At 33.7% G+C, this 13,711-nt stretch overlaps 1 protein-coding gene across 1 annotated transcript in view; it reads left to right on the top strand.

Annotated features, from left to right (window-relative positions):
* LOC116769813 (Kv channel-interacting protein 4-like) overlaps positions 1-13,711 on the top strand; it is a 105,706-nt gene that overhangs the window by 36,420 nt on the left and 55,575 nt on the right. The window lies entirely within an intron of this gene.

The raw sequence follows: 13,711 nt of genomic DNA, 5'->3' as shown, positions 1-13,711 counted from the left end.
TAGATTAATATATATATTTTTAATATACTTTAGAAATGTTTTATGATCTCTTTATGTGAATGACAAAAAACATTATTAATTATCATTATTACTATCTCACAAAATTGTCAGATACATTTATTTTTATCAATTACTTGTGGGTTACATTTCAAAGGCAAACATGCATATATACTACAAATAAAAATGAAGAGTCTATATTTATTTTTAGTAGATATATACTGTGAACCTGTAGATTGTAATTTCGCTGATGTTGACATAATTTAAAGCAACTGTGACACATTCAAATTTATATGATGTTGAATAAACAGAGACGTAGACTCGAATTGGATTCGCCTTTACTTTGAAGTTAACATCCCCGTGACATATTGGAACATTTTATCTCGTATTGATTGGATCCCAAACAAATAGGATTCTCTGAGCCTAATGGGGTTATCTATATAAGAATTTAATAATAAAAAAAATTATAAACATAAAATATATGCATATACATTATAAAAATAATAGACGTATTAATTTGATTCAACTTATTGATAGGTAAATCCAACTAATTTCATATTTGTTACGAGTTTATATTGTGTAAAAGCTTAAATTAAGCGAATACTCTTTCAAAAGATGTGCAGTCAGCTAACTTAATTGTTCGAATCTGTTAAGTTAAACTTCGCCATTAACTAACTTTCACATTAATCGCATAAACTCTAATATCCTGGCTAATGTTCCCGTAATCTTCACGTCCTATCCCATTTATACAAGCCCGTATTGAGGTGAAACTTACAACTTATATAACCAAACATTTACATTAAAATGTTACCAAATGCTTACACACTAACCTTGCATTATTTAGTTAATATTTATCTAAATAAATATTGTTCATACTGAATTATTTATGAATTGTTAAATGCGAAACGGCTATGATTACTTGAAGAAAAAAGGTTTTCGTGAAACAAAATTATGATTGAAAGAGTATATAATATTTTGCAAATATAACAAAAATAGAATAATGAGATCTAAGACTTTCGCGAGTTTTATTCATTTAAATGATATTAGTTTCGGATATACTACGCGGATTTTATTATTTTAAAACTACGTAATCCCGACGTTTCGGTTACTTTTCAGCAACCGTGATCTCGTCTGCCCGTAACAAAAATACTTTTATATTTTTTTAGTATACGAGTACATACTATTCCTTAAATATCCTATTTCACACATTCAGTTATAATGTGAATAGAAAAAACTTAATACAATAGACAGATCCAATAAGGTGAAAGTATTTCACGAGAGTCCAGAGAACCGAGTCTATTGCTTCGAGCCGATTGAGGTCTCATGAGTTATACAATTCACAAATAAGTATATAAGTCCAATAATAGCAAACTTTGTAAGAGACTTATTTTATTCGACATCTTGGAATACTATCAACAAAATCCGCTACGTAGCGATGTATTTTCAGAACAGTAATATGAATTCTGTTATGAAACGAAAGGTATTACTTTTATTGGTTGTTACACAAAATATTGGTATCTATATAAATCGATATCAAAAATTCAAGTGAAAATGTCTGTAATTTTAGTAAAAACATTTAATATAGGTATTACTAAATTTGTTTTTGGTAAGTTATATATATTGGTATATTTTTTATTATTTAGATTCAATAGCTTTATTTTACAAATACATTGTACATTTTCTAATTCCAGTGCAAAAAATATATATTTTTTTTTTGCATACATTAATACATTTAGACGTAATATAGGGTCTTCCATTAAGGGCGCTTGATCGTGCAGAACTTCCATCGTAGCGTGTGCTGTGTGGCACGTAGCGCCGTCCTGTTGAAACCACATGTTGTCCAGATCCATATTCTCGATTTCAGGCCAAAAAAAGTTGGTTATCATCGACCGGTATCGCTCACCATTGACGGTGACGGCCACACCATTATCATTTTCGAAAAAATACGGACCAATCACGCCTCCGGCCCAAAATCCGCACCAAACAGTCACTTTCTGCGAGTGCATTGCCACTTGGTGAACCTCGTGTGGATTGGTCTCGTCCCAAATACGGCAATTTTGCTTGTTGACATAGCCATTCATCCAAAAATGCGCCTCGTCGCTGAAGATGATTTTTTTGCCAAAATCGGCGTCAACTTCCAACTGCTCTAATGCCCAGTCAGCGAACACACGGCGCTGTCTATGGTCATTAACCTTGAGCTCTTGGGTCAGCTGGATCTTGTACGGGTGCAGGCTCAAGTCACAACGCAAAATTCGCCAAGTTGTCGTCTGCAAAAGGCCGAGTTCCTGTGCGCGACGCGGAATTGACTGCCGCGGGTTTTCGAGGACACTGTCGCGCACAGCGGCGATATTCTCGGCAGATCTCGCGTTACGTTGACGCACGGGAACCGGCTGATTGTTAACTGACCCGGTTGACTCGAATTTGTCCACCAATCGACGGATAGTCGACTCGGCAGGACGATCATCGCGACCGTAAAACGGGCGAAGTGCGCGGAACGTTGCTCGAACTGAAGACCCATTTTCTTAAAACAATTTTATGATTTGCACGTGCTGCTCGACACTGTAACCTGCCATGGTGGTTTGGGAGGACGGAATGAATATAACACACTGCATTTGACAGCTGTCACTCAAACAACATGGCCGCAATCAGCTGTCAAAGTTCAAGCGTCCCTATTGGAAAAACCCTTATAATCTTATTGAAAATTCAAACGTTTCAGATAACTTTTTCTGTTACATTAATGTAAGCCATTTTAAATATTTCAAAGTTAAGCAGTTGAATATGGTACAATAAAATATATATATAATTCAGTTAACATCTACTCATTAAAGTTATGCTTTTCTGCGACACTGAAGTTAGCTATTATTTTATTTTTTATGGCAAAGAGAGCAAACGAGCAAACGGCTTCCCCGATAGGAAGTAGTTACATCGTCAATGGACATCTGCAACATGGTGTTACGGATGCGTTGCCGCCCTTGAGATGAAGGGAATAATGGAATAAAGCTGATGGTTCAATAACCATGCTTACAAAGAGCATTACCCTAGGTCGCAACTGAGAGTAAAATTTTGTGTGTCACTGGCACTGGGTACGAAAAGGGCAACCGATCCAACCCGCAGTTGCAAGTTCCCCCTGGACCTCATGCCAATGAAACACTCTCATCACCTTAAACCACACTTAGTCTGAAGCAGGACAGGAGGTCATTGCATACATCAACATCCTGGGATTTGAAAGGGTTTAGACAGAGAAAGGATACTCGGCTCTCTCACTCGGAAACACTTCGGCTTCAGAGCTAAGCACTCCAGCGTCCACCCAGTATACCGCCTCACGGAGCGTCTTCTAAGTGGAGCCCCCATAAGACGTGTGCAATTTTTTCGATGTGGCGAAAGCATTCAACAAGTCTGGCACAACGGCTTGATTTACAAGCTGTTCAAACTGAAAGTGACAGACAGGTTCGTCCACATCATTCGAGCCTACTGGTCGAATCACTCTTTCCGCGATCGAGTGGAGGGCATCCTCTCCTCCCCCCGCTCAATAAGAGCAGGAATCCCTCACTGATTCATCCTCTCCCGATTTCTTTACTCGTTAAACAGGAGTGATATCCCGGTTCCAAAAGGACCAACACAACTTGCCCTCTTCGCGGATAACACCGTAGTTTATAGTTTTAATCTCTGAAATATATCATTTCTCGGCTCCAGAGAGCGGCCAGCATCTTAGGAGGTTTTGCCGATGGTCAATAGAGATAAATCCCGAAAAAGCACTGTAGTCACCTTTAGTAGAAGCAGCCGAGTAGGCATCTCGTCCCATAAAATTTCATTGTACGACAGCCGCATTCCTTGTCAGAAACGAGCCAAATATCTAGGGGCTAATCTGGACAACTATTTCTCATTTAACCCTTATATTCAGATAATATATTCAGATTATTCGGTCACTTATACCCCCGATCGGCAGTAAATGTCCCTTAGAAATAAGGTCACACTTTTCAAGACCTACATACTTCCTATCAAGTCGTACGCGAGCGAATGCTTTACCTACTCTCGTCCCTCAGCAATTAACTTAATATATAATTAATTAAGTTATATAGTTTAGTTGAATTTGCAGTACTTAATTATAATTAATTAAGTGTTGCAAATTAAATACATATGCACAGCCATAGGTACACTCTGGTACATCAGGAAATCCGATCTCCATAGAGACCTCCAATTTTCTACGATAGCAACAAATATCATGACGATCTCAAAGAGGTTTTTTGAGACCGCAACGGTACAACCCAATCCGTTAATAGTCAAAATATGTAGGCAAGAGGCGTCCTAAAAACGTTCTCTTAGACCCTGACGACAAAACGGACAATACAGACACGAATATCCCCACTACTCAAAATTACCACATCAGAACAAACCGCCTTCGCCGGCGAAGTTGAGTTCACATGTCATACACGTCGCTCCGGCGTTGTGCCGTCGGGGGCATAATGCAGTCCCATCACCCGATGCCATCCTCCCCTTCAACGACGTTCTAAGCCACGGTCGGGACTCTTAGAGGCACCCTTGGGACAGGTATACCCAACTCGGGCCATTCAAGCCGTAATTAAACGGGTAGTTCCCATCGGCTACCCAGCCCTCCCGGTGAAGCTGTAAAAGCCAATAGGGTTAACAACTACAGTCAAGTCGAAACTAAAAAAAAAAGAGAGGGTGGTACTTCCCAGGTCAAGCCAGCCCATGTTTGAGCTGTAGTTACTTGACCATAGCTAGACTCTACTACCTCAAGGAATAATAATTAATATTATTTTATGAATTTATGCATTTACACTGGCTGTGTGGCATAATAAAATTTGAACTCGATTAACACATAATCTTATATTTGTTTTTACATAAAAGTAGGCATGCAATTTGTTAAATATACATAGTCAAATTGGAAAATTGAATCGTTTTAATTTTACCTGATTTTGTTTTCATTGTGGTCACGGAGGGACTGAATTGAGTCACGTATACTAATTTTAAAGCGAACCCAAAAAACGACAGCACCTACGTGGACTCTTCACATTAACTTTTGGTAAACATAAAAGTGAAACAAATTATATGATTAAAAAAAAAAAACAATCTTCTTCAGTGAAATTATAAAATAGAACTTTTTGGAGACATTAGTTTTAGAACAAGCAAGCAAAATACATATAGTGAATTTTAAATGATTTATTTTTGTTTAAGTAATCTTCTTAAATTTATATATTTCTTTAATAAATTTCACCTCAGCTGATAAAACGATAAAGGAGGAGACTGGTAAAAAAAAAAAAAACGGATTTTACGAAATGAACACATCCTTAACTACTTAGAGTCTTATTGATTTACATGAGTTAAAATAATAAATAACACAGCTTTCCACATCACCATGGAGGTACTGTGTCGTACGATGCGTTCCCATTATTTTACATGGCGGGATCCCCAGTAGGCCTACACCATGGATCGACGTGAGTGTCAATGCCATCAAGTTTAGAATTTGTTACACATCAAATCTATATAAATATAGATTGGATATAAACAACTTAAACCTAGGCATCAATACTCTGTCGTGCTAAATAAAATGACAGTAATTTAACTTATATCTTTTTTATTAACTAATTCTAAATGAACATTGGTTATAAATTTAAAACTATGAACTTTTTAGCATATTGCTAGCATTTTCTATTTAAGCATTGTTCTTATTTTTATACTGTTATTATTTTCATAGTTTTAAAATTTTTTGATCACTAATTTTGTATATTAGAAACGTAAATTAAAATCCAAAAAACACATTGTTCATAGTTTTAGCTTTACAATAAACCTGAAAATTATTAAAATATATTATTTATTATATCTATTCTTTTTCAATTTATAAATGTATCCAATCAATTAACACTAAACAAAATTTAAAGCTTGATAAACATTTCTTTTGTAACAGTAAAAAGAAATTATTATATAGATAAAATATTTAAAATAATTGAATTAAAAACCACTCTACCGGTAGATCCAAATATTTTTTTAAATTTGAATATTTATTGATGTTTATTTTCTGATTCTATCGATCTAATTTAAAGAAATAACTATTAATATAGTCAAAAATAGAAAATTAAATACTTAAAACTTCTTTATATACAGCAATTTTCGTTTTTCCTATTGGTTGAAGAATGACCAAGCTGTCCGGTGAACTTACTCTTGAGCATGCCACGTATAGTTGGCCAAGAGAGAAACAGTCATTTCTTAAATCAATACCAGTCATCTTTAAACTCTGCCCTTGTGCTTTGTTAATCGTCATGACATAACAAACTTTGACAGGAAATTGCAGACGTTTAAATTCGAAGTGGTAATCTGATGGGATCAGAGGAATCCTTGGAATGAATACAGTTTCTCCTTCATATTTTCCGGTGAAAATCATGGCTTCAATGACATTTTTATATAAGACCTTGACTTGAAGCGTGGTACCATTGCATAATTTTGGCGGATTTAAATTGCGGAGCAACATTATTGGAGTACCAATCTTAAGTTGAAGAACATGAGGTGGTATCCCTGGTGGATTGAGAGTGTGTAAGAATTCAACAGGATAGTGGACAGCTTCTTCATCCTCCAGTACTTTGTCCACCGATTCATATCTTACTGGCTCAGTTGGCAGTTTCTCCAGCAAAAAGTTGTTAATACAATTGACTTGTTCATTGGTTGGTGTGAGGATGGCTCTCTCCTTTAACCATGAACTACAATTGTCGCCAGCTTTTTCAATATTCGGGTATATTTTGTCAGTCAAGGTGATTAAATCTGGGACAGTTTCACAATTAATATAGGACACGTTTATTCTTCCGTCTTCTCCCGGAATTTTGCCATCACTATATCAATCAGTATTTTTGAAATCTCTTCTGCTTTCGAATTTGGCTGAAGATGAACACGCATATTGATGGTCAAAGATAGAACTTTGACCGAAGGCCATAAAATTGATGACTTGATACAGGCTTTAACTTCATCTGCACGTGTTCCTCGTGGCACAACAGGTAAAGTTTGTCTAAAATCACCGGCCAAGAGAACAATTACTCCTCCCACAATTCGGTCGCAACCTCTAATGTCTTGGAGCAATCTGTTTAGAGCTTCAATACCATTTTTGTGAGCCATAGTGCACTCGTCCCAGATAATAATTTTTGCTTCTCGCAGCACATGAGCCATATCACTCTGTTTAGAGATGTTACAAAGTGGAAACTCAGAATAACCTAAATTGAGAGGTAATTTAAAGGCAGAGTGAGCTGTTTTACCTCCGTCCATCAAAGTCGCAGCAATTCCTGAAGAAGCAACGGCTATAGCGATGTTTTTTTCACTCCTGATTTTCGCAAGCAGTAAATTGATTAAAAACTTTTTTCCAGTGCCACCTGGAGCATCAAGAAAATACAACTGCCCAGAATCAGATATAATTGAATTTAAAATTTCATTGTAAACTTTTTTCTGTTCTAGATTTAATTTAGGAACATTTTCTGCTACAACTTTAGTTAAATAGACGGTGTCGTAAGCCAATTCACGCAAATATTGACGATTAGTGACAATAAACCTTTCATCTCGGGTTGGAGAGTGGAGACCGAACTGAAGAAGTGTTTTTCCAGACATTGATATAACAATATCTTCAAGTAGTATGAGACATTTTTTGTAAATAACGTCAAGTAACAGCTCAACATTTCCACCGTCTCGTTCTACCTCCCTCTTAATATCTTCTGAAAAATAATCTCGATATTTCTCCCATAATTTTGGTGAGTCGTCAACATGACAAAAAAGTAATATAATGGCAAACAGCTCACGGATCTTGTAGGGCGAATCAGAGATGCAAGCTTCATCTAGAGTGCGATACCAATTAGCATCATCTTCTAGAAGACCAAGTGCTCTACATGTTGCTTGAAATGTTGAATGAATCACTCCATCAACAGTTTTTAAAGCAGAAAATGATGTAGGACCTCGAATCTCATGTAAGAGAAGGCGCAGGTGATAACATTCAGTATTTCCGGGATGCACGGTATAAACTCTACCTAAAATTTGATCTTTCTTGACTACTAAATAAGCTGAAACAACCTTACCTTTTTTTCTTCTATCAATCATTTTTATATCACATATAGGAGATTCCTACCAAATTTGAAGTCGATAGGAGCTATAGGTTAAAAATGGGAATTTTCCATTGTTAACGCCCCCCCCCCAACCCCCTTGTGGGTGGAATTTCATAAAATCCGTTCTTAGCTGACCTCTACTCGGCGAAAGGAATATTCATACCAAATTTCAAGTCGCTACGCCTTATGGTTCCAGACATATCGTGATGAGTCAATATATAGGTGGGAAATCTCTTTTATATATATATAGATAATAAATTGCTATCAATATCCAAAATAATGCATATTATTGCATTAAATAAAGTTTCAATAGTTTATTCAAGTCAAGACATTCGACAAAACAATAAGGCTTCATCACGTCGTTAAGATGAAGAGGCGTAGCAATTTTCTGGGAAACTGAAGGTAGCATCAGAATTCACATTGTTATAGGCTTAATTTGTATCAAGGCACGGAGATAACAGTTATACTGTTGACAGCACATTTCTACTCATAATAACGACGTCGCGAATTTCCAGAACATTTTGTGATTTGCTTTAAATAGAATTTATAATGATTGTATTCTTAGAAACTGGATGACGATTTTGAAATAATGTCACACTATTTTATAAGCTGGTAAAACAGTATTACAAATTAACTGCATAACAAATCATTTAAAATTTTTATTAGGATTTTAACTTCTATATCAAAATACACTTCTTGTCTTAAGTGTCTTCGAAAAATAATCTGAGCGTTTGCCTCCGGTCTTGCACGAGTTCATTAATAACTAAGCTTAAATTAAGAGTTCGTGTTTCCTCGCCCCAAACTGTAACCCCTAAACTATTTTGATTAAACTTTTGAGCAATTAATTTTTTAAGTAAACAAAATATAAATGTAATATCTTCTGTTGTTTAGAATATTTATAAATTCATTATATCATTCAGAGTTTATCAAAAATCTATAAAAGTAATTATAGTAGTTATTTACTATAATATAAAATATATAGGCTGTAATCATAGGCTGTTATTGTGTAATACAGGTTCAAACAATGGCAGTTCTTCGTTAAAGTTAAAATAATATTTTATTCAAACGGATGTCACGGAAAAAGTCCGCTGATAGGAAACGAGCAACACGTGGCCAAGGGGTTTGATTATTTATTTTGTTTTATTTGATATTATTTTAATTCACATATAAATTAAAGTAAGCAAAGAAATTCTTTAAATGATGCTAATATTTTCGGATTACTACGCGTATTCATACTACATACTACATTCACAACTCGTCTCCCCGTGATCAAGGTTGCTGCAAAGTAACCGGAACGTCGGGAGTACGTAGTTTTTAAAAATAATAAGATACGCGAATTATTCATTTAAACGAATACTCGCGTAAGTCTTAGATCTCATTAGAAATTATTTAATTGCATACAATTATGGATTACGCCAAAGAAAAAAATAATCGTTTAAATATTTCGAAGAGACAACATAAACTTATTTTCAAAATAATCTATATTATATGGAACTTTAAGTGATATTCAATATATAATTAACAATTTAATTAAAATTATCTTTAGATATATAAAATGTTATATATATGAATAACTAAACCATAGTATTAATAACCTGGAATGTTCTTAATAGAGTACTAACGACATTCCCACGGAATGCCCTGCAGTGCTTATTAAGGTGACATACCCGTCCGGGTAATTACCTAGACCTAGTAGACCTGACCAAGTAAATGAAATTTTGTTATCATTTAAAGTGACAATAACTAAAGGTCAATATATTTCACAGAGAACTTTACTTTTATGATGCTTCTATCATACCAATATAATAAATTAAGGAAAATAAATTTATGGTGCCAACCGTACCTTGTCATATTGTATATTGCTTATTTTTTTGTTTTTATATAAGTTAATTAAAATTCCTCTCGTTGTCGAACAGAGGTAAGGAATTTAATATTTATATTATACAAGCATCTGTCAGCAACACTGTACTTTTTTCTGTCATGCCTGTTTTCATTTTCATTTGTAAGAAAAAATATTACATCACCGAAGTAAAATAAATAATAAATCGGTGAGAAATTAACTGTTGTACTTTAAAAATTACTTTCTATCGACCAGTTTAATCGTCCAAAACAAATAATAGGACAAGAGTATATGGGTCAGCCAGGTTTATATCTCAAATAGAAAACAGTTTGCTATAAATTGAGCAACGAAGCCAATTTGAATAAGTTTAATAGCTTCATTCAGCAGAACAGCAGTGTACCCAATCACTTAATCAAATTTAGATTTACAGTTCAGTTTGTGAACGAAAAGACGCTACTTACGTTTAATGATCAATATTTAAACTTAATTTTACAAAGTAACTAGAATGATTGTTATTAGTTTTATAGCATTGTCTGTGGAAGTGTGATTTTTAAAATTTATGTTGGAACTGTGGGTTTAAAGCAGGGATATGCTTCTCCTAAAGGTACCTCTAAAATTGTGATTTTGGCATAATCTTCTGTTGTCTGGAAAAGATGACTTGATATTTGTCTTAAGTTTATCTTCTGTTAAGAAAACCATGCGTGGCCTTGAAAACTTTTATGCTAGCGAAGATAAACGGTTGTAGAGTCCAACGAGGTCTAGTTTTGTATATTCGTAAAATCAATTCCAACTCTGTCCTAATTATTCATCATCTTGATGATGAGAGTGTTCAGGAAGGTTTCTCAAGTTATCCTGAAAGGGGTGGCACTTCGAAGTTAGAGATTCCTGTAGACATTAGATTTCTTGATGAATTCTAGAACGACTTGTGGCTGTATGCATAAGTATAATTAATTGCATCTTTTTAAGAACTAGGGGCGTGTGGGTATATGTGGAACACATAGGATCTTCTAGGAATTGTGCAAGCTTTGTAAAATGTAACCTCATTATTGAAAGACGTCTTACGTACACTGTAGATTAAGATAGAAAGAACTGGGTATATTCTAGACGTCCATTGTATTGGTTTAAAAATAAATGTAACCATCTAGTGACTTCTCGATATTGAATTCGTTCTTGCCAGAAATTAGTCTGATAGTAAAGTTTTAGCATATTGGTTGGAGTACTAAGAGTTAGTTTGGGACCATAATAACAGTTATGAGTTTTTGTTGGTTATTTTCTATTTTCCATGAATTTTACCACCACAATTAAAAATAACGTAAAATATAAAATAATCCCAACAATTATAATCAAAGGGGGGGGGGGGTTAATGTTCAGTGATTTGAACAATATACTTATATATGCTTATATAAGCAGCCTAATTTAAAAGAATAATCTGAAAAGTGAACATTGTGAATATCCTGATTCCTATATTTTTCAACACACATACATTTAAAACCCTGTTAAAAAGTTGAAGGATAATAACTGACCTGAGGGATTTTAGAGCGAATTATATATGCACATATGAGATGATGCGTTGAATAAACATTATAGCATTAAATAATAGCTACTTCCTGAAATAATTTCTTGAAAGGTATCAACAATAAATAGTTTATTTTACTTTTACGTTTCTAGAACAATACATCAAGTCTTTTGTTTACTACAAAATATGTCAATATATAAATTGTATATACTCCTATAAGGAACAAGCAATGATTTCTTAAATTCCTAAAACAAGTACATCGTAACATCGCGTCATATTATTTATTTTATAAATCATTAGCTTAAAAAAATACCCTAACTGTCACTGATATTAACCTAATTTAAGGGGAGCAAAAACACAAGTTATTTATTAGTCAATCAGGTCATAGAGTCTTATATAATTCTTCTTAAGGTTTTCAGTTAAGAAACTCTTCACCAAACGATATTAATTTAGGTAAATTGTTCGAATCCGCTAAGATAAACTTTGCCGTTAACTATCACACTAATCACATAAAGTTTGATATTCTAGCTAATGTTTCGTGTCTTAACATCCTATAATATTTACATTAATCCAGATTTAAGACGAAACTTGTAGTTTAAATAAACCAAACTTTGGATTAAACTGAACCACGCTCAATCTATGGCGTTCTTGAAGAAATTTTAGTTAACAAAAAACGGTTCATATGCATTATTAATCAAGGTTAATGTACGGTGATAGATTAAATCAAAATTCACAAATTTCGATTTACTTTTGTAGACAAGTTCGTTTTGAATACTCTTCAGCTAGCATATTGTGTGTGTTTTAAGTGAAATTTCCTTCACTATTATATATAATATATATTTATTTATCTTCAACTAATTCTTTTAATAAAAGCCAATAGAATATATCAATACTTTTGACTATAGATGCCAATTTATTTCAGATTATGGCTCGGTTAATTCATATAAATGTTAAGGGTGTGAATGTTACATAGTCGTGTATGTGTTTTATATTTAGTCTTAAGTAACGTATAAATATCATGTATTTCACCCGATAAAATTACATTCAACTAAATTCATAAAACATTGACTTCAAAAAAATATTTTTACACTATTAATTCTTAATTCTCTTCTAGCTTTACTTTTTTGTAATCGTTCTGTAAAAATTACAAAAATATAAGTATATATTACTAGTTGAGCCTATATAACTAGTCGAATAAACTACTTTTTGTTTGGATAAAAGAAAATACTTATAAAACTCACTATAAAAACACAAAAGATTCAATAGAACTGAACCAATATTGTGAAAGAAAATTTCATGAGTGTCCGGAGATTCCTCAGTGTATTGCTTCAGGCCGATTGAGGTCTCAAGAGCTATTCAGTCCTCAGATAAGTGTATAAGACCAATAATAGATAACTTTAGGATATCTTTGAATGTCTTACTTAAACTTTTTTTATCATAGCCTTTTAGCGAATGTAACAATGTGATGTTATATACTATTAGCTTATACAGAAATAATATGGACCATGGAGCGGTATCTAAATTATATGGATAGGAAATAAACGTCACGTCAAATGAAGTTATAATTCGTATTGTTTCCCTAAACGAGGTCAACGCACTCGCTTAGAACAATATCGCAATGGTTGACCTTTAAGTGACTACGATCTATGTAAAAAATGTTTGTTCTTGGGAATTTCTTCGGTTAAAATGATGACGAGATAACTTAAAGATCTGGGGTAAAGTAAGACAGAAATTTGAAAACATCAATATTTTGTGGCTTTGCGGTAAAAGTACTGCTGCCAGAGCAAACAAGCCTGACCTCTCACTGTAAAAAAAATATCAAAACAAAAGTATAGAAAAACCAACCTTATGTTATTCTAATATATTTATTAATTATAATTTACGGAACACAATTTGTCCTGCAAATCATGAATGTTGTTGTTATGAGAAATGCGCCGTTGAAATTACGGTTATTACCTCCGTGCCTTGATACAAATTAAGTACATAACATTGTGATGGCACTTCGAGTGAACCGGAAAATCTATTGAGTTTTCATATTTAGCTCATAATATATCATTTAGTTAGCCGCAATATACTTAAATATCCATTATATACTTGTAAAATATGGACATTGAATAACGTCTTTTTTATTACTATCAAATCTTTAACATTGTTTTTAAAATGACACTTTTGATTTGTAGTTTAAAAAGATAACCTAACTAAAGGTATCGACAATAAATAAACAATATTTTTTAATTCACTCACAGTTATTAACAGTTCTTGAAA

Source organism: Danaus plexippus, chromosome 14, assembly GCF_018135715.1.
Source record: "Danaus plexippus chromosome 14, MEX_DaPlex, whole genome shotgun sequence".
NCBI lineage: Eukaryota > Metazoa > Arthropoda > Insecta > Lepidoptera > Nymphalidae > Danaus > Danaus plexippus.
This window is presented reverse-complemented; position numbering and strand designations above follow the sequence as displayed.